This window comes from Vulpes lagopus, chromosome 10, assembly GCF_018345385.1.
Source record: "Vulpes lagopus strain Blue_001 chromosome 10, ASM1834538v1, whole genome shotgun sequence".
In the NCBI taxonomy this organism is placed as follows: Eukaryota; Metazoa; Chordata; class Mammalia; order Carnivora; family Canidae; genus Vulpes; species Vulpes lagopus.
The window spans coordinates 49,195,973-49,218,269 of record NC_054833.1 but is presented as its reverse complement, the minus strand read 5'-3'; the positions used below and the strand labels follow the sequence as shown (position 1 = coordinate 49,218,269).

The 22,297-nt window shown below is 40.8% G+C and overlaps 1 long non-coding RNA gene across 1 annotated transcript in view; it reads left to right on the top strand.

Annotated features, from left to right (window-relative positions):
• Window positions 1–795: 795 nt before the first annotated feature.
• Window positions 796–22,297, top strand: part of LOC121501008 — a 32,222-nt gene continuing 10,720 nt past the window's right edge. Inside the window, exons 1-2 of the long non-coding RNA XR_005990478.1 lie at window positions 796–987; window positions 7,325–7,423. This is a non-coding gene — a long non-coding RNA (uncharacterized LOC121501008). The remainder of the gene's footprint in view (window positions 988–7,324; window positions 7,424–22,297) is intronic.

Genomic DNA, 22,297 nt, shown 5'->3' with positions numbered 1-22,297 from the left:
ATCTTAAATTTTTTAAAGAATAACCACAATCTGTCATATCTGGGGCCTATTCTGTACTTAGATAACTGTTCTCAAACAATAAACCACACTATACTGGACACGGAAATGTGTGTAAGAGAGTATTGGTTGGATGTGCAGTTAGTCTTCGGACTCAAGAACAAACACTGACCAAATTGGTTAGGTTAATGAATTTGGGCTTCAGTATTGTCCTAGTCGATGTCATCAGCATCCAAAACTATTCATGAATTATTTACACATATGTATATATGTTTGTTGTATAGTATGGAACCCAAATAGGAACCAAATTGTCAGTACAACCCATTTTTTTCATAATGAGTTGGATCTTAGAGACTGTGAAGAAACCCACTTTTACAAAATTAAGAAGTGCTTTTTTTTCTTGAAAGGTGTTTTAAAAGTATGCAGAGAAAAAAATGTTTGATAAAATCAGGAACACTAGGGGATCCCTGGGTGGCTCAGCGGTTTAGTGTCTGCCTTCGGCCAAGGCCGTGATCCTGGAGTCCCGGGATTGAGTCCCACGTCAGGCTCCCTGTGTGGAGCCTGCTTCTGCCTGTGTCTCTGCACCCCACCCCCTGTGTCTCTCATGAATAAATAAATGAAATCTTTTAAAAAAAGAAATCAGGAACACTAATGTGAGAATTTGTTCATTCATCAAATGCCTGTTACATGCCAAAGTATACTACACACCAGCAATATAAGATAAATGTGCTGTCCCTATTTTTGAAGAATTCTAAAACTAAGCACTTACATGTGCTACTGGGGGAACAAGACTGGCTGGTAGGTCCTAACATACAGTTACGGAGGAGGAAGAAGAGGAGTCAACCACAGTGGGTTAAGAAGACATCTCAAATTTGCCTGGTGTCATCAAACTATAGAAATGAATTATACCCTGACCAGAAGATAGCCCTGAAAATCAGAGAACACAGTGCATTGGCCAGAATGGTGAAGGAACCTTGGAAATGTGTGAAGGTACTAACCTCCATGTTAGTACCCTGCATGCAAAAGTTAGCTCATTCAAGCTTATAGGAATTAGAAATTTGGAACATGTAGATTAGGTTCACCAAGAAACACAGTAAGTGAATTTAACTGAGTTTAGGAGAGCTTTCACATTGATGAGGATGTTTTGTAAGCAGGTCTATCCACTACAGCAGGATCAAAGGTAAAAGAGAAGTAAATCCAAAAGAGATCTTTTGCAACTAAAGAGATCTTGAATCTGAAAGTACCAAAATAGGGCTGAGACTTGGTCCCATGTCATCTATGTCATTGGTGAGTTCAAGGTCTCCAGAACCCTCACAGAGAAAACCAAAGTTAATGACTAAGAGCAATGTACATTTATCCAAGAAAGTGTATGTGGACCATTGGATTTTGCCTTGAATTATATAATCTCTAAAATATATTAATCAAAGATTAACAATGAAGTTAGCTAATAAAAAGACTTGGTTTTTAAACAATATTATTCACTTATATGATTGTGTGCATTCATAGCTTATGGTAGATTGTTTTTAAAAGAGTTTGTCTTATTACATATATATGTATATATACATGTTTTATAGTTATATGTATTATATATAAGTATATATAAAATCATCAAATAATCTGCTATTTCCTTTCCTTTGGCTATCTTTAGGAAAATTTGGATTATTGATTCATGTCACCAAATGTCAGACAAAGTTTTTCCGGCTAGTAGCTGTTTGAGATGTAGAGATAATGTCTAAGATGAAATAAAACAGCCCATAAGAGTCTAGGTCAAGAGTACAGGAACTTTCTCTTTAAATCTGAAGCTTTTCTTGAAGAGATGGAAGCTCCAACACAGCCAGGTTCCCATTTCCAGATGGAAATAACTGGCAAGAGCTGCCCCTTTTCAATAATATGAGTGCTCTGCAGACCATCTTGGTCCTTACAAGCCAAAATTAACATCACTGGCCTGGGCCTAGAAACATTTGAGTTTGTAATGCCTGATAGAATCTTGTAGACTCACATCCAGAGTTCCAGTAAGCATCACACATACTTAATGTTCTTACTCTTTAGAGAAGAATTTATTTTTATTACTTTGGAATAGACTTCATGGCCTTTTTGAAATATTTTAGTTCTTTGAATTTTAACCAGAAATGGGAACACCGATAGTCCTCATCTGTATTTGTGTGCCACTTCGTGCCATCAACTATACTTTGAACATACTGTAAAAAGTAGATTGGAGAAACTCTGGGCTCTAATGTCTAATTCCTAACACCAGATCTGCAAATTTCTGAAAGCTTTGCCTTCTAAGCATAAACAAGAAGACAAGTTCACAGTGGCTTTATGGAAAATATGAAGAATACTCCTTAGAAATGAATAATAAACACCTGACATGCTTGCTATCTCCAAAGTGAGACATTCCCTGACATTCAGTAATTAATGGTATGACCTATATATTATTGGGAAAATTAATGAGTACATATTTCAAGTAAAATCCATTTAGTAAATGAAAAATGTTTTGGTTCTACACCATTATCCTCAAATAGAGGTAGACCAAAGTGTACACATTGGTAGAGTCAGGAACAGGAATAAGATTCACATCACTAAGTATGGAGGCAGTTAGTCATTACCATAACATTGGTAATGCCCTTCCAGGTCAGATGGAGTTCTTTTTTTTTCTTTTTTTTTTTTAAGATTTTTATTTATTTATTCACGAGAGACACAGAGAGAGAGAGAGAGAGAGAGAGGCAAAGACACAGGTAGAGGGAGAAGCAGGCTCCCCACAAGGAGCCCAATGCGGGACTTGATCCCGGACCTCAGGATCATGCCCTGAGCCCAAGGCAGACGCCCAACCGCTGAGCCACCCAAGCATCCCCACATGAAGTTCTTAATGCCTTCTGGTTTTCAGTTAAATTGAGGTCGTTGGGCAGAAGTAACCCTTAGTGTAGGTAGAGCTCTAGGATTAAGAAACTCTAACTCTCTGTCATTTATTTTCCTACTTGCATTTCAGAAAATTAAACAAAAGTCTTTACATGGTAAGTATTCTAGCTTAAATGGTTAAGTAATTTGGTTCAGTTTTCCCCATTTGAGAGATGGGCCCCTCTCTTTGGGATGCACTCTGAGACATCGAAAGCACAAATATGTGATCAAGTAATTCCTATGTAGAAATTCTTAAGGTGAATCAAGAAAAAAAAATGCTAAAATACAAGAGGATTTGGAACCCATGAACATAATCATATGAAGTCTTTGGAAAATGGAAATGTTCCTCTTTTGAGAAAATTCCTATGGCATTTTGATGCCTGTCCCAGACACCTCCAATGTCTGTTTCTCTTAAACAGAGAGGAACTTGGAAGCTCACTCAAGCATTTTAAAGACCTCAAATGGAAAGCAAGAGCCTGGGGGCTTTTCCTGAGTCAAAAGGAAACTGCTGTAGGGTGAGAGAACCCTACAAAGTTATCAACTGCAAGATGAAGGCAACACCAAATGGAAGAAGTTCTACTATTTTCCAGGGTAGCAGCCTTTTATTTCCTCCACTTCAGAAATTCATTTGGTGACTACAATGCCTATCTGCTACAGGGGTCATTTAAACTCTAAAGAGTGAAAAAGAATTGCACCTCACAATCCCTAGGCCCAGAGCTTTGATCACACATCAAAAGGGAGGCATCCATCACCAAGGACACCCTTGCCTTTGTCGGAGGCACAGAAGATACCTGCCAATAAGACAATCTCATGCTCCCTGGCATCTCAGAGGGGCTTCCGGCTCCAGAAGTCCACGTAGCTGGGTGCTCCTTCCTTTCCTCTATCTGGAATGGGGAGAAGCAGGCCAGAAAACTATCATTCCTGCTCTAAAAGAATGATTTGAAATAGAATCTCAAAAGGGAAAGGAGATACTGACTAAATCACGCGCTTCCAGAACCAAAAAGACAGGATGTCTTGTGCGGTAGGTGAGCAGTGTCTGTAGCAGCCAGGTCTGGCGATCATCAATAATGTATATATTCTCCAGCAGTCATGGGCCAAGACACTCAGCAGTTACTCAGTTACTACAGAATGAGTGTAGGACATTGGAAAGAGGCCAAACTTTTGAGTCTGAAAGACTTAAATTTGAATTCTGGCTCTGCCGCATTACCTCCGGCTTTGTGCTTGGAGTTACTCTGCTTCTCTGCATCTCAGATTTCTCATCACTACCCTCCTGTTAATAATGTTTCCCTTTCAGGATTGTTATAAGGGTTGAATGAGATAATGTACCCCAAAGTCCCAGGCACATATTAGTTGCTCCGTGGATTATTTTCATTGTTAGTGACTAAATGAGTGACTGAGTTTCCTTGCTCTTTCTCTTTCTCCTGGTAGCATCATCCTTGTAAAGTACTCTACTTTCCATCAAAGTGAAGCTATGTCTTATCCTACAGCATCTCTGGCAAAAACAAAAGACCAGGAAGTATTGGGCAGTCTAAAAAGTACACATATCTAATTGGGTGAGGCAAGTACCTAAGACATAAGTCTCACTGTACGTGAAATAGGGTGGGCTTTTTTTTTCTCTGGAAGAAATGTTATTCTTTCTGAGATATAGAGTGGGGCATGCTTTGGATCAAGGCAAGAGAAGGGTTTCTTGTACTCTCAGATCAGAACTTTTGGGGTTCAGGGAAGACCCTGATCCCAGACAGCGCAGGACTCTGCTGAAGACCTTTGAGATCTGGGGGAGTGTGCACTGATCTGTATGTGTGCGTGTGTGCATGAACTAATGAGCCAGCTCCCTCAGAGCTATTACCCTGGGAGCCCAGGCCCACGCTGCTGTGCAGTGGCAGTTGTTCAGGGGGACCCTTCACCCAGATCTGGTAGCCACAATGCCTCGGCCCTCAAGCTTCTTTGTGCACTGGATAACAGGATCAGCCCAGGCTCCTGAATTTCCCAGTATCAGTGGTAGCATGTCACCACCTCGGCCCCATATACCTGCAGCTCTCCTGCCAGTAGACAAGGGCATCATCAACTTTCAGGCTTCCCACATTTCAACAGTGACACCATGTGGCAGTGACAATAACCCAGGACTCCCTGATGGACTAAATAGATTTCTGGGTTGTTTTATTTTCCTGGATGTAAATCTTTGGATTGAGTAAGACCCTGAGATTCTTGTTATCATGGGAGAGGTCATTCCAGAGGTGAAAGAAATGTCTTCTACAAGATAAAATGGGGGCTCAGTCACTTAATCTGAATATGAAGAGAAAATGTGACCATATGTTGTACTCCAAATTGGACATGTTAGACAGGTGATGATGGAACCCTGGTGCTGGAAGACAGTTCCAGCAGAGCATGGTGACAGAGGACAGGCTGTACGTCCTGCAGGCGTCACAGAATTGTGGTGAGCAGGAACAGTAGGTGAGGACAGGAGGCGCCCTCAACACAGATGCTATCAAGCGGCTGTGGCAGGAGGACCCGCAGTCAGCCGCAGAGACTGCTGGTAAGAAGGAGATGGTTGCCCCCACTTCCCAAGAGGCTGCAGTGCTGGATGGGGCAAACGGACAATGACAAGAGAACATAAGCCCAAGTCATCAAGGACCATTTTAACACTGTTAAGATGAGGATTTTGGACACAGAATCTGGATTATAAACATGCTTGTTACAACAAGCCCAGGTCCTGCTTCTGGAAATAGAAAACAAGAGACATTATTAGTTCATTTGGATTGAGTCCTGCCATGTGCCAGATGCTCTTCTAGACACTAGACTTATAGCGGCAAACAAAATCCCTGCTCCCATCAAGTTTGCATGCTGTCAGGGGTGATAGACTATCAATACAATAAATAAGAAAATATATAGCAGATGGTGACTACTACAACAGTGAATGAGAAAGCAGAGAAGAGAGACAGGACAGGATGGGGCAGGAGGAGATTTTAAGTGAGATGGCCAGGGAAGGCCTCTCTAGGAAGGGAGCCTGTGAGCAAAGACATAAAGGAGGTGAAGAAGTGAGCCATGTGGATATTTGGGGAGTGAGGGCTCCAGATAGTGGGGACAGAGTGAGCAGAGGCTCAGAGGCAAGAGCAAAGTCTATATTTCCAAGTAGGTACAGAAAGGCCAGCGTGGCCAGAGTAAAATACAAGCAAGGCTGAGAGTGGAGCTGAGACCAAAGTGTCAAGTCATCAAGTTGCATGAGATCTTCCCTGCAGGCCATATCAGGGACTTGTCTTTCACTGTGAGTGGAGCAGGGGCCACTGGAGGGCTTTGGGCAGGGGTGTTGAGTGAGGCTGTGGGATCAAAGCGAAGACAGCTTAGCAGAGGGGAGGGCCCGTGTGTTCACCATGAGGAGGGTGAAAAGTGGCTGGATTCTAGATGTATCTGAAGGTAAAGCTGACACATGTCCTGACAGATTGGTTGTGACTCTAAGAGAAGAGTGAACCCGCAACACGACTCCAGGAACTTTGGCCTGATCTCAAGTAGGTCAGGCCAGACTGGGCAGTAGTATTACATGATCATCTCCCCCCAATGAGGCAAGAGGTGCCTGAAAGAAGGTGGTTGAATCTGGTCACAGACTGTGAGGATGGAAGACAGAAATGATCACCAAATCTCTATTTCAGATCCTTTAAGGCCAAGGGAGCTCTGTTCCCCGGGTTACACTGGCCACTCAGGGTGGCACCAGTGTTCTCTTAGACTAGCAGCACATACACAGAGTGGGAGGGCACGCTTTGTGAGGGTGCATGAACACATGACAAGAACAACCTTCCTTATTTACCTTTTCCATCAAGCCACACAACAGCAAACTTAAGCTGTCACCGACCCAATCCTTTTCATAAGCCTTCAGACACACATAACTGATGAGTTCTACTTAACACAGGCATTCTTGGAGAGCCCACTTGCAACCTCTGTTCCGTGGCCCATACATCAGCCAAGCCATTTCTAGTGTGTTCAACCCTCACTCCTCCAGCTTTCCCAAAAGCAGACCAGTATAGCCCCATGTCTGTGCAAATTCCGCCTCATTTTTGAGACCCTATTGCGTGCTTCTCCTTTCATGATTTTCAGGCCCTTAGAATCTCCATCCCTTTCTTTACACTGGAATTCCCTTTAGTGGGTATCCTCTTCAAAACGGCCCAACAGTGGCATTCCTTACAGGGTCTCATCGTAGCGACACTCCACTAGTTATCAGAATAAAGCAGCTGTCTTAGAAGCTCTCCTCCCATTACCCTAACACACACGCACGCACACACATGCTCACGCACATACCGTCATATATCTCTCATGTCTGGTAGCTTCTGAAATCAGGGTTCCCACCCACCAGTTCATTTTGGCAGCTACATTAGAGTCCCACTTCCCCCTAGGAGTGGTCACCTCTGAGAAATTTAAGATTCTCCCCGGTGTGCTTTTGCAGGTGCTGGAAAGGTGAATCAATCCATGAAGATGGTTTGCTCTGGAGCCCCCTGGGGACATTCTTGCAAGTATATTGGCACTCTCTCTGCTGTTGGGTATGGTAAGTAGTTACCCCATTATATCCAGAGGCTTCTTTTTTTTTAATTTTTTTTTATTTACTTATGATAGTCACAGAGAGAGGGAGAGAGAGAGAGGCAGAGACACAGGCAGAGGGAGAAGCAGGCTCCATGCACCAGGAGCCCGATGTGGGATTCGATCCCGTGTCTCTAGGATCGCGCCCTGGGCCAAAGGCAGGCGCTAAACCGCTGCGCCACCCAGGGATCCCCAGAGGCTTCTCTTTAATGAAATGCTGGCAGTTTAACATCTCCTTGTGTAACTGCTTTTAGGGTTACCTGTCAAGAGTGACTCCCATCCAGGAAAGCATGAGAAATAACCCACCAGTTAGCAGTCCTGTCTTGAGTTTTCTTACAAATTGCCATACCCTTGAAAATAATTTTACTCGGCAATAGCAAATCAATACAGATAACAAGAGACGGTTTAATCTCCTTAGATATATTGTAACTCACATCACCTGCACACGTATTCATTCCTTGCAAACACACTAGGAGATGTGAGAAGTTCCAGGAAGAAATGCAGAACATGAACAAAAAAACAGTATCAGACAACAGAGAAGAGGCAATAACTCCACCAGCACATACAAAATGTCCCTTGGGGACAGATGTGCCTGTCACACCTGTGTGGTCAAGTAAGATTTGGGTGATCCATCTTATTAAAGGGCGCATGGAGCAACCCTGTCCTTCTCAGCTGCTGAGAGAAGTAGCACACACGTAAGTCGCACTGCGTGTGGAAGCTGGCTGCCAGCCCTGCTCTAGTGAGGGCGGTCCTGCATCAGTGCTGCTCCGATGGCATCAGCTCTCACATGGCAGTGTGGGCACTGTCACCAGTCCTGGATTCTGGAAAATTCAGCGGCCATTATTCCCCATGGATATAATAGTTTTTTTTTTTTTTTCTGGTCTCACCAAGACTTTATATGCGGTAAAAGACTTTCAATTCACATTCCCATGACTTTCACATGCTGCCATTGGTCAAAGAAGGCTTTAGAAAATTATCAAAAGTAGTTTAAAGATAAGTGAAATAAGCCAGACACCAGTAGGACAAATATTGTATGATTCTCATTAGATGGGATGCATAGAATGGACAAATTCCAAGAGGCAGAGAGAGAGAATAGAAGTTACTAGGGTCTGGGAGGACTGTGATGGCAAGGTATTACTTCATGGGTCCAGAGTTTCTGTTCAAGGACATGCAAATTTTGGAAATAGTGGTAATGATGGTGCTACATAATGAATGTAATGAATGCCACTGAAATTTGGATTTAAAATAATTACAATGGCAGGATGCCTGGGTGGCTCAGTGGTTGAGCATCTGCCTTCGGCTCTGGGCATGATCCTGGGGTCCTGGGATCCAGTCCTGCATGGGGCTCCCCACAGGGAGCCTGCTTCTTTCTCTGCCTCTGTCTCTGCCTCTCTCTCTGTATCTCTTACGAATAAATAAATAAAATCTTTTTAAAAATTAAAATAAAATTATTACAATGGCAAATTTTATGTGATATATATAAGAAATTAAGGTGAGATTTTCCCCTCTTCCTCAATAAACAGGGGCTTTCTCTCCTGCCTCCCAAAAGTAAATTATTAAAGGGTTTGAATCATCATGCAGGAGAGATTCACATCCTCATGTCATCAGATGATGGAGGCATTTGTGGTTCTCCTTATGGGCTAGAAGCAAATATGGTTTAGAAAACTCCTCAGGTTATAAATTTTATATGTATAAATTATTTAGCACCATGGGCTTAAAATGGAAGAGACCAGTGATTGGGTCAACTCATCCACATCTGTGATGTCTTTTTCTAGAAGGCACCACTTGTAAATTATTCTTCTGGTGGTTTCCTATAAATCTCTAGCTAGTATGCTTCAAGTGCAATTTTATGATATATCATCTTTAATGATTATCTGTAACTTCCTGCTGTGATAGATGCATGATTGTGCATCCATACCCTCTCCCACCTCCTCTGCCCTCTGCCTCCCAATACAATTATGTCACTATTCTCAGTTTGTGTCTGTGACTTCTGACTTGACCTTCCACATCTTATTCAGACAGACAATTCTCTGGGGTGCCCCCTGGGGAGCTGGTGATGTCAGTGGGCTCCTCTTCCGTTCATCTTCCATTCCCTATTTACCCTCTGACCTCCATCAGCAATAGCTTTACTTTCGTGTTGTCGAAGCTGATAGCAGTTATGATGGTTACTGGTCACATCTTTCACAATTTCTTTACAAGTTGATTGCCAAGGTCAACGCTAGTGAGTGGTGTTTACATTATCATAATCACATAATGTTATCTGCAGAGACACTGGGTGCACCATGAGTATTCTCTTCTTTCTCCAAGATTGTAATGCCACAACCCCTCTGCTACTCAGAGAATAATCCTAAAATCAGGTTCAAATTAATGTCCCTGCTTCATACCTACTGATTGCTAAAAGTCACGCTGCATTCAGTTTACTACAGTTTTGGATTTTAACTGTCTTCTGTAATTTGTTGGTGGGTTAGTTTTGTTCACTGGAGTGTCTTAGAGCCTTACCTTTTTTTCCTTGTATTCTGTACCCTAATTATTTCCCAGAGTTGCAAAGTTTCAGTTCCATTACCTATTTCCCATCATGTTGTCTTGATTCCAAGGACATATCCTGCAGAGTCCTCCATATTTCTGTGCCTATACACACCAGCTGTTTTCTCAGCCTGCTGCAAAAATGCCCCTTCATGGAGCTCAACACAGATCCACCATTGTTTGTTTGAAGTGTTTACCACTTAGCTCTACTTCCCCTGGGGTTGTTTCTGGTTTTGTTGTTCTTCTTGGAGTGTAGAGAGAAGTCTTTATTTTATGTTTCCAAATTTCCTAAGTATCTCCTGATGCTCTACTCTTCTTTTAAAATGAAGCAATAAGGCCATTGTGTACAGGGGTGGGCTTGCTGGCTGACAAGAATCACTTTAGGTTAAGAAACTGGAGAATTCCTAATAGCGAGAATGGAGAATGAGTGTAGATATCCACAGAGGTACCATGTGTCTCCCTGGAAATTTAATTCAATTATTTAAAGAAAAATTGATTTTTTTTGTTGTCCAGGGCTGTACCTGGCCACCTTATGACAAACAGTCCCTCCACCTCTAGACTCTCTAGTTTATTAACCTATTACATTTCCTTCATGACTCTTATCACCCTGAAAACTATCTAATATGTCCACTTGATCATAGTTTATTTCTCCCTCTGAAGACAGTCCATGGAAGAACAGCTCTTTTCTTCCTACCTCTCTGTTGCATCCTTGGTGCCTGGAAGAATGTCTGAGCACATAGTAGGTGCTCAGTGAGTATTGCTTGAATTAATCAATCAATTATCAATAAATAAAAATGCGATGTGTGGGGGATCCCTGGGTGGCTCAGCGGTTTAGCACCTGCCTTTGGCCCAGGGCGCGATCCTGGAGTCCCGGGATCGGGTCCCACGTCGGGCTCCAAGCATGGAGCCTGCTTCTCCCTCCTCCTGTGTCTCTGCCTCTCTCTCTCTCTATCATAAATAAATAAATAAATAAATAAATAAATAAATAAATAAATAAATAAATCTTTTTTAAAAAATGCGATGTGTGGACCTATTACAATCTCAAGAAAAAAGTTTACAAAAAGTTACACAAAGAGAGGAGGCAAGTGACTTGATGTCATAGAAAATCGAGCACTTACTCCTTTGAGATATTTGTTTTTGAAACCAAGGAAAAGGCCAATCCTTAGGCCCCACATAAAAAACCAAGAACTTCTGTTTGGATGGCACCCCTGCTAGTCATCTCATAGGGGCAGGTCATCTTTTCTCAAAGTAAGTGGAGCCCAGAGACAGTAGCCTGCTCAGCCCTCTGAACTTCACCTTGAAAGAACCTCTCTTTATCTACCCCACTTCAGGCACTATTTGGACTATTGAAACAATTCAAGAAGGAAAATTTCACCAGCAGAGGGCTGAGAAATAGGTACTGATCAGATCAGATTGTTGCATAGGATTCTCTTGAGTAGAAAATAATTGAAACTTTGTGGAAAGACTTTTGATTAAGAGTGCCTCTTAGATTCTGAATTTTTCATTAACTGCTTAATAAAAATAAGTACAGCCTTTCCCCCCTATCCGGAAGTAGAGCGATCCCATGAAAGCTTTTATTAGATGAAATGATGTAAAGCAATGACACATTTACCATTAATTTATATGGACACATGTTTTGAGCATTCCCAGACTCAAACAATAACCTCTTTTAGGTTCTTCTGATATCTTGGGACACATCCGGCTCACGGATGCACAAAATAAGTCAAGATAAATCACAGATGTTCAAAGACACAATTCAAAGGCTTGATATAGAGCTACTGAGAACAGTTCCAGGGGAAGGAGCTTGGTAGGGCCATTCTCGCTGCTCAGAGTGTAGGGCCATTCTCACTGCTGGGAGTGCGCACTGTCTCTGTAACAGCTCACTGCAAAGCAAATCCTAAACACTTTTCATTTCTCCCCCCCCCCCTTTTTTCTGTAAAAGTGAAAATCCTCTTTGGATTCCTTTTGGTCAGTGGAAACAGGCACTAATGTAGGTCTTTCCTAAAAGTGATGTGTTTTACCTTGAACTTTCAAAAAGTGGGAGGTACCTACATTTATTTAGAAATCAGGCATAGAGAAACAACTTCCCTCTGACCTCTTCCAAGTAATGCCCTGAAACACCGGCTGGCCCATTTAATAAGTTTGAGTTGTGAGGATACTAGAAATCACTAGAAAGCAATCATCTTCTGATAGGGGATGTGATAACTAATACCGTTAATTGTGGCACACATTGCTTTTATTCCCTGCCCATAAGTTTTAGTCCAGGAAACAACCCTCTTTCTCTTCAGTTCAACAAACATTTATTGCTTGCCTACTGTGTATTACAACGCAGTTATGCAATCTCTTTTCTAATCCCACAGCTATCTTAGGTTTTTCATTTCCTGTTTCCACTTTAAGTGGCTTTTTCCGTACGTGATTACCTCCTAAACACCCCTAAAGAGTAACATTTTTTTTAAAAATCCCCCAGTCAAACTGTGGTACATCCAGACAATGGAATATCATTCAGCACTAAAAAGAAATGAGCCATGAAAAGACATAGAAGAACATTAGATGCATTACATAGTAAAAGGAACCAATCTGAAAAGTCTACATACTGTGTGATTCCAACTATGTGATATTCTGGAAAAGGCAAAACTATGCAGACAGTAAAGGGATCGGTGGTTGCCAGGGGTTAGGGAGGAAGCAGTGATGACAAGATGGAGCACAAAGGATTTTTAGGGTAGTGAGAATACTCTATAGGATATCATAATGATACATACGTATTATTATACATTTGCCCAAACACATAGAATGTGCGACCCAAAAGTGAGCCTTAAAGTAAACAATGGACTTTGAGTGATTGTGATGCATCAGTGTAGTTTCCTGGGTTGTGGCAAATGTACCTCCCTGGTGCCTGCATGTGCACAGAAGGAGAAGTTGTGCATATGGGGGGACAGAGGGCATATAAGAAATCTCTACTGTCTGCTTGATTTTGCTGTAAACCTATACCTGCTCTAAAAAATGGCCTGTTAAAAAAAAAAAAAACCCAGTTCTCTCTAAATAAGTAACCCTACAGTATGACTATATGTAGATGTTTAGAACACAGTAGTGAAGGAAAATATTGCCTGTAATTCATCTTTTATTTCTTTCTAATTCTTCTTCCTTCTATACACACAAAGGCATTGTAAGTGCGCACCTGTGCATGTTAAACCTTGTACTGCCCTGTGTTCCCTCTGATTGCCAGAACGGAGAACACATGTTTGTGACTAAATTTGTAAATCTAAACTTTGGGCCAATGAACCTACCAGTACAAAATGTACATATAAACCTCTGACCTCTGATGAGTTACTGTACAAACATAACCTTTCAAATGTTATGAACTAGAAAAAAATTAGTTGCTTAAGGCAGTGATTAATCAATAAGCCAACTAAACACAAAAGGGCACTATATTACCAGGTAAACAAATAAGCACTAGAAATTGGAAAATGGTGTGCCTATTTTTACTTCGTGAAGCTGAGACACAGCCAAGAATCAATAGCTGAAAAGATCACCAAGTGCTCAAACACTTGCACTGGTATGCACTAAAAGAAAAAGCCATATTTCTTTTTTTAAAGACATTTATTTATTTATTTATTTGTGAGAGAGAGAGAGAGAGGAGAGCCACCAAGGCGCCTCAAAAGCCATATTTCTATAGTACAGTATTCTATTTGCCTCACAGAGAAACACATTTTCCTAAATTTCATACAACCAGAACTTGGCATTGCATGGTGGATATTGCTGCATTTCCAGAACTAATTCTGCCAGTGGAATTTGATATGGAACTCCCACACTCATTTCCCCATTCCTTGACTTAGCATCTGATTGGCTCCTGAATGAGCCACTGGGACCATAACACCCAGCTGTGAGGCTCATCCCAGGGTTTACTGGGCTTGCAACAAAATAAGTCCACAATATTCCTGTGGGGGCACTGGAGGTGGACTTGTTTCTTCCAAACCAAGGCAGAAATGGAGGGGCGCCTCAGTGGATCAGTTGGTTAAGTGTCTGGCTCTTGGTTCTGGCTCAGGCTGTGATCTCATGGGTCTCATAGGTTGTAAGATCCAGTCGCCCCATCGGGCTCCATGCTCAGCAAACAGTCTGCTTGGGATTCTCTCTCTCCCTCTCCCTCTGCCCATCCCCATGCTCTCTCTCAAATAAATAAATAAATAAATAAATAAATCTTAAAAAATTGTGGAAGTGGAGGCCCCAAGATCAGGTAACAGATTAAGGAAGGAACCCTAGATTTCTTTTCTGGCATAGTCCCCACTGTATCCACACTGCTTACAATTCAGGAGATTTCCTTAGTTGTAAGAAGTAAAAACTCACTCGTTGCTTCCAGTAATTGGAAGTGGGAATGGAACAAGGTCATTGGTCCACAGAGAATTCCTATTAGAGTTTAGAAAACCTGGGAAATATGAACAGCTAGGCCTCAGAAGAACAAAAACTAGAGCATCTAGAGATTTCTGATGTAGAGATATTTGATTTTCATTCTGATTCAACTAGAAGAAGAAAGCACAATTCCTCTCTGAAGAATACTTTCCTCAGAACAGGTCTCAAAGTACTTCTGTGAGCTCAAAGTAAAAGGAAAGAAAGGAAGGAAGGAAAGAAGGGGAAAGAAAGAAATCACAAAGCACAAATAAGACATTGTCAGTGATATTAGCAAAAATGTAGAGCAACTAGAACTTTCTACATTGCTAGTTGGAATATAACAATGGTACAATTAATTGGTCCTTATAAAGTCAAATATACACTTGCCACACATCCAGACAATTCCACTCAGGAATTTACCCACGAGAAAAGAAAACATGGGTCCACTGAAAGATTTGGCCTCAAATGTTCATTGCAACTTAATTCATAAAAGCCTCAAACTGGAAGTAGCTCAAATGTCCTCCAAACTAATTAATGAATAAACAAACTCCGAGATAAGCATACAACGGAATACTACTTAGCAATAAAAAAGAAATGAATTACTGATAAATGTAATAATGTCATACTTACTGGGATGTTAGAAGCTGGAAAAAAAGAATACATCCTATATGATTGGCTTTATGTGAAATCTAAAACAGGTAAAATAAAAAGTCTGTCAGAAAGCAGAACAGAGCTTGCTCTGGGCAGGGGTTAGGAAGGGAATCAGCTGCATAAAGAGCAGGGACATTTTGGTGGGATGGAAATATTCTTTATCAGGATGTGGTAGTGATTACACAGGTACATACATTTTCCCAAACTGATCAAACTATATGCTTAAAATGCATTTTTTTTGCATTTTACTATATGTAAATATATCACCATAACTGTATTTTTGAAAATAAAAAGGTAAAAAGTTTTAAAAATGAAGAACTTTATGAACGTAAGAAAAAATAATTATTTCATCCTTTCTGAGATAAGGTATTGATAAGTCTTTTGTTCTTTTTCAGATTTATCACAGGTATTTGAGTTTGGGGTGAAAAAACTTGCTTTTGTTTTTAGTTGACTGTTTTAGTTCTTTAATATTTAATGTTGTGATTAGTGGCCTTGATGTAAATTATGCCCATGAAAGGAATAAGTCATTTCCTCAATAAACTAGATATTAACCTCTTTGCTCTCATTTTTTCCCCTATTAATTTTTAGCTTTAGGGCAAAAAACAGCAAAACACAAATTATAAGTATAGTTCCTTGAGCAAAGAGAAAATACATATTTCCCAATAGAAATATATATTTTAGAGTCCTTCAGACTGCAACATGGGTTTGGAAGGAGGTTGCATTTTTTGTCTTTAATATGTAAGGTAATTACTATTTGAAAGTCACAGCAAGTCTGCTTGGCACTAATCAAAACACTTAAACATTTTGTAAATTCCTGCAAATTGAAGTTGAATGCTTCATTATTTATGGGCAAATATGTATCTATATTTACTTAGATTTTCAACAGTAATAGTTAAGATGCTTCCTTGGTCTTATAACATATGCTTCTCAGGGATATTAATAGAAAACTTATTACTATTGTATTTATTTTATTTTAAATGGTGTCAGACTGATTTGTTCAGGGGCAGCAGACAAAAAGCAAATTGTTTTGATCATTAGTTCTTAATCATGGGTATCCAGAAACCCCACCTCCTAGGGTCAGGGTGGCTGCATTACAAAGGCCCACTTTTTGAGTTTCTTTCAGAGCTGCAATTCTCAACCAGCTCAGTCCTCACCCCAAAACCTGTGCCTTTAACCTCTTTGCTGCACCATCTCCAGAAACTTACAGTCAAGCTCAAGACACAGGACCAATCCACAGGAAATAATCACTGCACATTCTGATTTCACATTCCTCTCTGCTCCAAGGGACCCAAGGGACCTCAGGCTCCTCCATCTTCTGCTAGCACCACCCACCTGCACACCAACCCAGGGCACTCCCTCTGTCTGCTTGTGCTCTGGCTCCCTGGCTACTGCGTAGTTCCAGAAGAGATTTGAGACCCTGCAAATCTATACTCTCATAAACTCAGCTAATCCTCACCAGTACTTGGGAATTATTTACACTCTTTGCTATGGAATATTTAATGGCTATTCTGATTTTTTGCATTCCTTTACATTTCTGATGGTAAACTTTCGCTCTATAAGAGAACAAATTTCACATGAAGATAAATATAATTTATCATATTATGGACCTTTATCCCCATCTAAGAATTTCTCTCTATTTTTACTCTTTTCCTCCACTCTCACTCTCTCCTCAACTTTATTTTTTTAGCTCTCTTCTCTCTCTCTGTTCACAAACCTCTCTCTCCTTCCCTCTTTGCTCTTGAGGCAATACTTCCAACTGTCCTTTGGAGGCTCTCTCTTTTCCTTTGACTTTCTCAAGCGCGCAGTCACCACTACACCTCTGGTATGGGGCGATGCTCCCATCTCCACACCCTCAGCAGGGATCCCTCCCCAGGTCCCTTACATGTGGCTTCCAGCCTGCCACTCTATTAAAACTGCCTTCTTTGAGGTCTTGAGCAAAGTATTAATTTCAAATCCAGCGGCCTCTTCCTGGACCACGTGTTTCTCAGTCTCTCAATATTGCTCACCGCGTTGACCACCATTTCCTTCTTACACCTTTGCTTCCATGATGTGATTCTCTCCTGGTTCCCCCTACCCTGCCTGTTATCTTCTCAGGTTGCTTTCATTGCCCCAAACCTTCCTTCTTCCTCTCTGAGGTATATCCTCCCAAAGGACCTTCCTCCCCTCTGTCTCACACAGCCTCCCTCAACAGATTCATCAGCTTCTAATCTTGGAAATCCCAGCACACCTGCCTCTGGAGGCTTGGTTGAGTCACTACGGACCAGTAACTTTAAGTGTTATTGCCCACACTTTCCTCTTCTTCTTCACCCATGTTGGTGACCATCACTGACTTTTGCTGAAGAACTAACCTTTGCCTTGTGTTTTGGTGTGTATGTATCTTCTCAGGTCCTGTAAGAGGTCTTTAAAATCAAGGTCTTCTTTCTCAGCAGCAAGAGAACCCCCATCACACACCTACAGCACAAGGGTCATGTAACATGGTCTATTGAGGTCATAGAGAGTGGTTGATGATCAAAACACTGGTCATTTTATACCTATCAGGTCAAATTCAACTCCCTCCATAAAAACTACACTCCCAGTGCTATAGCTTCTAATACATTTCACACATATTAAGTATCATGTGTTCCTGGTCCCCTTCCCTGCCTCATGTTCTCTCACATATGTAATGCCGGAACCACAGAGAACATGCACCCCCACCCTGATTTCCTTTCCCAAGGATCATGTCTGACTTCGGGCGCCATTCCTTTTTGATCTGGACTATTGATACAGATTTTTAATTTACTTTTCTCCCTTCTAAATGACATTTTAAGTTACTCTGTGATCCAAAAGACCCAATAATTGACTGTGCTCTTTCCCACTGCTCCCCAAATCAATGGTCTGAATACACCTCATGCTTTCCCTCCCCCCAAATTGACTTAAGCTACTCCTCCTGTTTAGAATAATTCCCCGAATTATACCTGGGGAAATTCTATTTATTTTTCAAAACCCTGTCCAAACACTACTTCCTCCATAGAGTATTAATTTCTTTGACAATTTCCTTAAGAATTCCTTTATGCCCACTCTATGGTCTTTTGAAAGTCGGCCTTGTTTTACTGTTGTTTTTATAAATTTCTTAACTCTTCTGTAAGATTATATGGTCCTGGAGGGTGGAGGGTCCACATGCTTTGTTCATATTTGTATTCTCCATGGTATTAAGCATAGTGCCTTACCTGTCATAAGAGTATGCCATAGTTTTCTTTTGTAATATCACCATTAATAATATAGTATATTAAAGAAAGTCTTACAGGAAAGAAGCACACACTTCTTTTTGTTAAGATTTATTTATTTATTCATGAGAGACACAGAGAGAGAGAGAGAGAGGCAGAGACACAGACAACACTCCCCCTCCCCCCACAGCAGCTCCCCACTTCTTAACTGTGTTCCTAACTTTTTAACTTAAGAAGCACATGATTAACTGACATTTATTTCTGGGACTTCAGATCTTTTTAGTCACAGACCTTCTGAGAAACCATTGAAGGCTAACTTATATGAAGTCTACAGATCCCATAAAGCCATTCATGAACTTCAGCTTTTTTCATTGTTATTATTATTATTATTATTACTATTATTGTAAATATGATCAGTTGTCGCTACAGAATGAGAGATCAGTATTTCCCATGCCTGGGGAGGCACTATTCCCGTGGGTTCCAGGGGCAGAGAAACCAAAGGGACCGTTTCTTTAAGAAGGAAGTCCATCCCCTATTACCATACCGACTAAGGCAGAAACCGGAACTCAGTTGATCTCAGTAAAGTCTTCAAAAGTAGCAATGCCCTGTGTAATCACCAACCATAGTTGCTGAGGGCACTTAGCTGAAGCAGCTCTAAAAATAGCGAACACCCCAAAGAAGGAAAGCTACAAAGCTTAACAACCATGCATCAAACCTATTTGAATTGTTTGCTCTTCTGATTAAATTGTAAGTCTTCACGCTGGTGTAATAATTTTTCTCTTATTTTACGCAACACGGGTTATATTGCCAGTATTCAAAAATAATAAATAATAGTTAAGGAGATTAAAATGGCAAAGCTTTTAATTTTTGGTATTATTTACATAAATCAGACACTTAATGCAAGTGCAGGCCGCTGAGGAAGGTTTTCAGATGTGTTGACTGGGGTTATTAGTGATATTTAAACGTTATTAGGATAGTAATTCAATATTCACATGTGGAATGCAATTTAGAAGGGATGCAGGATGTAGTTATTAGGTATCCTGAAGCTAATTGCTTAGACAAGAACAAATATTTCATTATCAGTTAAAATGATTACACATTCATTTAGGTCATCTATTTTAGGACATTGCTGTTCCAATTTGCCTAGCCCAAAGTATATGGTTAAGGGATTTTTCAAATACCCTTATACAACTCAGAAGTCAGAAATTTATTGGCCATTCTATTGATGGTGTTTTTCTTCCATATTATTCTTTTTGTTAATTAATATCTCCCATTTGCATAGAATTTTATAATTCGCAAAGAACTTTCATATACATTAATTATCTTTTTTGCTCTTTTACCCTTTGAACTTATTTTAGATCAAGAAACTAAGATACAAAGTCCTATGGACTAAATTATATACCCATCCCCCAATTTCCTATGTTGAAGCTCTAATCCCCCATGTGACTCTATTTGAATATAGGGTTTTTAGGAGGTAATTATGGTTAAATGAGGTCATAACGGTAGAGACCTAATCTGATAGGATTGGTGGCCTTATGAGAAGAGGAAGGAAAGACCTTTCTCCTTCTCCACCATGTGAGCACACAGCAAGAAGGCGGCCTCTACAAGCCCAAAGAAAGCTTGAACCAGAACCCAACCATGCTGGCACCCTGACCTCAGACTTCCACCCTTCCAAACTGTGAGAAAATTAATTTCTGTTGTTCAAGCCACCCAGTCAGTCAATGGTATTTTGTTATGACAGCCGGGGTAGACTAACACACAGGGGAATTTGCCCAAAAATCTCATAAATGGTGACACTGAGTGCAGAACCTTGATCCCTCTCTTATTCCAGGGCTATTTGGGCCAAAAAAAAACCACCTCTGGAGAAATCATCTGACAAGTTGAGAGTGATTTATTTTTGCTCAAATTGTTACATAAAGGGCAAGAAAGAAATTTGTGCTAGCATGAAAATGAAGAAATCAATGCAAAGGAAAGAAAATAAATATTTAACCGGCTAAAATCCCATGGCCTTTGAAAGATGTTAATCTTCTATTGTGGTTTTCCTTTATCTTCGTTTGTGGTTAGGTCATGTTTCACTTTTATTAAGTGAAACATTCTTGTTGCCCTGAGGTCTCCTGTAAGGACCCCTTCTGTTCTGAAACCCCACCCAAGGTGGGCTTCCTGCCTAAAACTGCAGCAGTTTCAACTAAAAGAAAAAAAAAAAAAAAAAAAAAGGCTGTGAAACCATAGAGGAAACTGTTTCTAATACAAAGGGTAAGAAAAATAGTTTCAGGTCAAATAGGAGAAGGCAGGGATCCCTGGGTGGCGCAGCGGTTTGGCGCCTGTCTTTGGCCCAGGGCGCGATCCTGGAGACCCGGGATCGAATCCCACATCAGGCTCCCGGTGCATGGAGCCTGCTTCTCCCTCCGCCTGTGTCTCTGCCTCTCTCTCTCTCTCTGTGACTATCATAAATAAATAAAAAAAATTAAAAAAATTTCAAATAGGAGAAGGCAGATCCTCCAGTAGAGGAATTTTACAGCACTGGTGTTTATTTTATCTGTGTAAGAAATGGTGAACAGAGCTATCTGAAATATATTAGTCAGAACATAGCCTCTGAGATTGTAAGAAACATTCTCTTACTTTAAAAATGGTAACATGTATAATTTAATTAACCTAGTGTTTTTCCAATGTTTTTGTTTTTAGACGGGGCAGGAGCCCTTTTAAGTAGCGCAGTCCCCACCATCCTCTACTTCTGACATTTTGTCCTCTTAATTTTTCTTCAGTGGTGAAGAAACAAAATCCTGATTTTCTCCTCCATTCTCAAATGTGTCCCCCCGGCCATCTAGCTATTAAACATTTGCACATACTTGTATATCTATATATATCTATATATATCTATATCTATATATAGATATATATATATAATTTTTTATTTTTTTACTTGTACATATATTTTAAACTGTGCATGCTCAAATGTGTAAGAAACATATTCTTTTTAAAAAAATAACTAAATGGAGTTTCTATCTCACAGCCCCATTCCACCCAATGGTAAACCTTGTCAGTGAAGGGTTCTTTCCCTTAGCCCTCTTTTCCTTGAGGTTAATTTGAAATGCTGGAAGACAATACAGCATCATGGACTGTCTGTAATGAATTCCAAGAGGGCTGGGTCTACAGGTTGGTCATGGTCATCTGCCTGGGGAAGCATGTGCTGAGGAAGGGCAGTCTGACATGACACACTTGGATTACAATTCATAGCACATCCTCCTCCCAGTTGTGGGACTTATTCAGATCAACCAGCGATCTGTGCTCACTAGTATTTGTACCTTCTTCTCAGCCCATGGGCCTGGGAGAACTGGGGTGCTCTGCTGCTTTCATGCCTTGGTGATGCAGGATTTATGTCACATCCCAATACCCAGGTCTGTTTTCAGGTCACTGAACTTACAGGAGGTGCTCATCATCCATCACTCGCTTCTGCTCAGCTCCTGAAGCTGTCCTTTGATGAGAGATGCCCACCAGCATCTCTTTCTCTTGACTCTAGTAAAATGTGCTCCTTTGGCTCCCAGGTTGGGGAATCTTTACTTAATTGTCCTGATTTATTATCAGTTCTGCAACACCAACATCCAGGGCTCCCACTGGATATTTAGGTAAACATCCTACTCTTGATGTTTAGAAGACCCAGGTTCTTTGTGATTGATCCCTCTCTTGCCTTTTCTCCCAAAGTGATCATCTCTGCCAAGGTCTTCAAATGTCTGCTGTGACACTCAAAGGCTGAATCATATCTTCCCTTATGAATTTTTCTAGAAAGGAGGTATGTGTGGCTTGCCTAGTTAATCCCCAAGGCAAGGTGAGAAAGGATTGTGAGGATGGCCCCAAATATATACTCCATATATTCTCCTGTCACATATGCTATTTTGGGAACACAATTATTTCATTCTCTCCTTACCTAGCATCCTCCTCCAAACAAACACAAACAATACCACCAAAAAGATGTTCTAAGCTTCCTTTTGAAAGGAAAAGGAATGGAGCTAATTAATATTTATTAAATGTCTGCTCCATGTTCCAGGTTCTTTGTTAGCTGCTTTTATATAAATTATCTGCTTTAT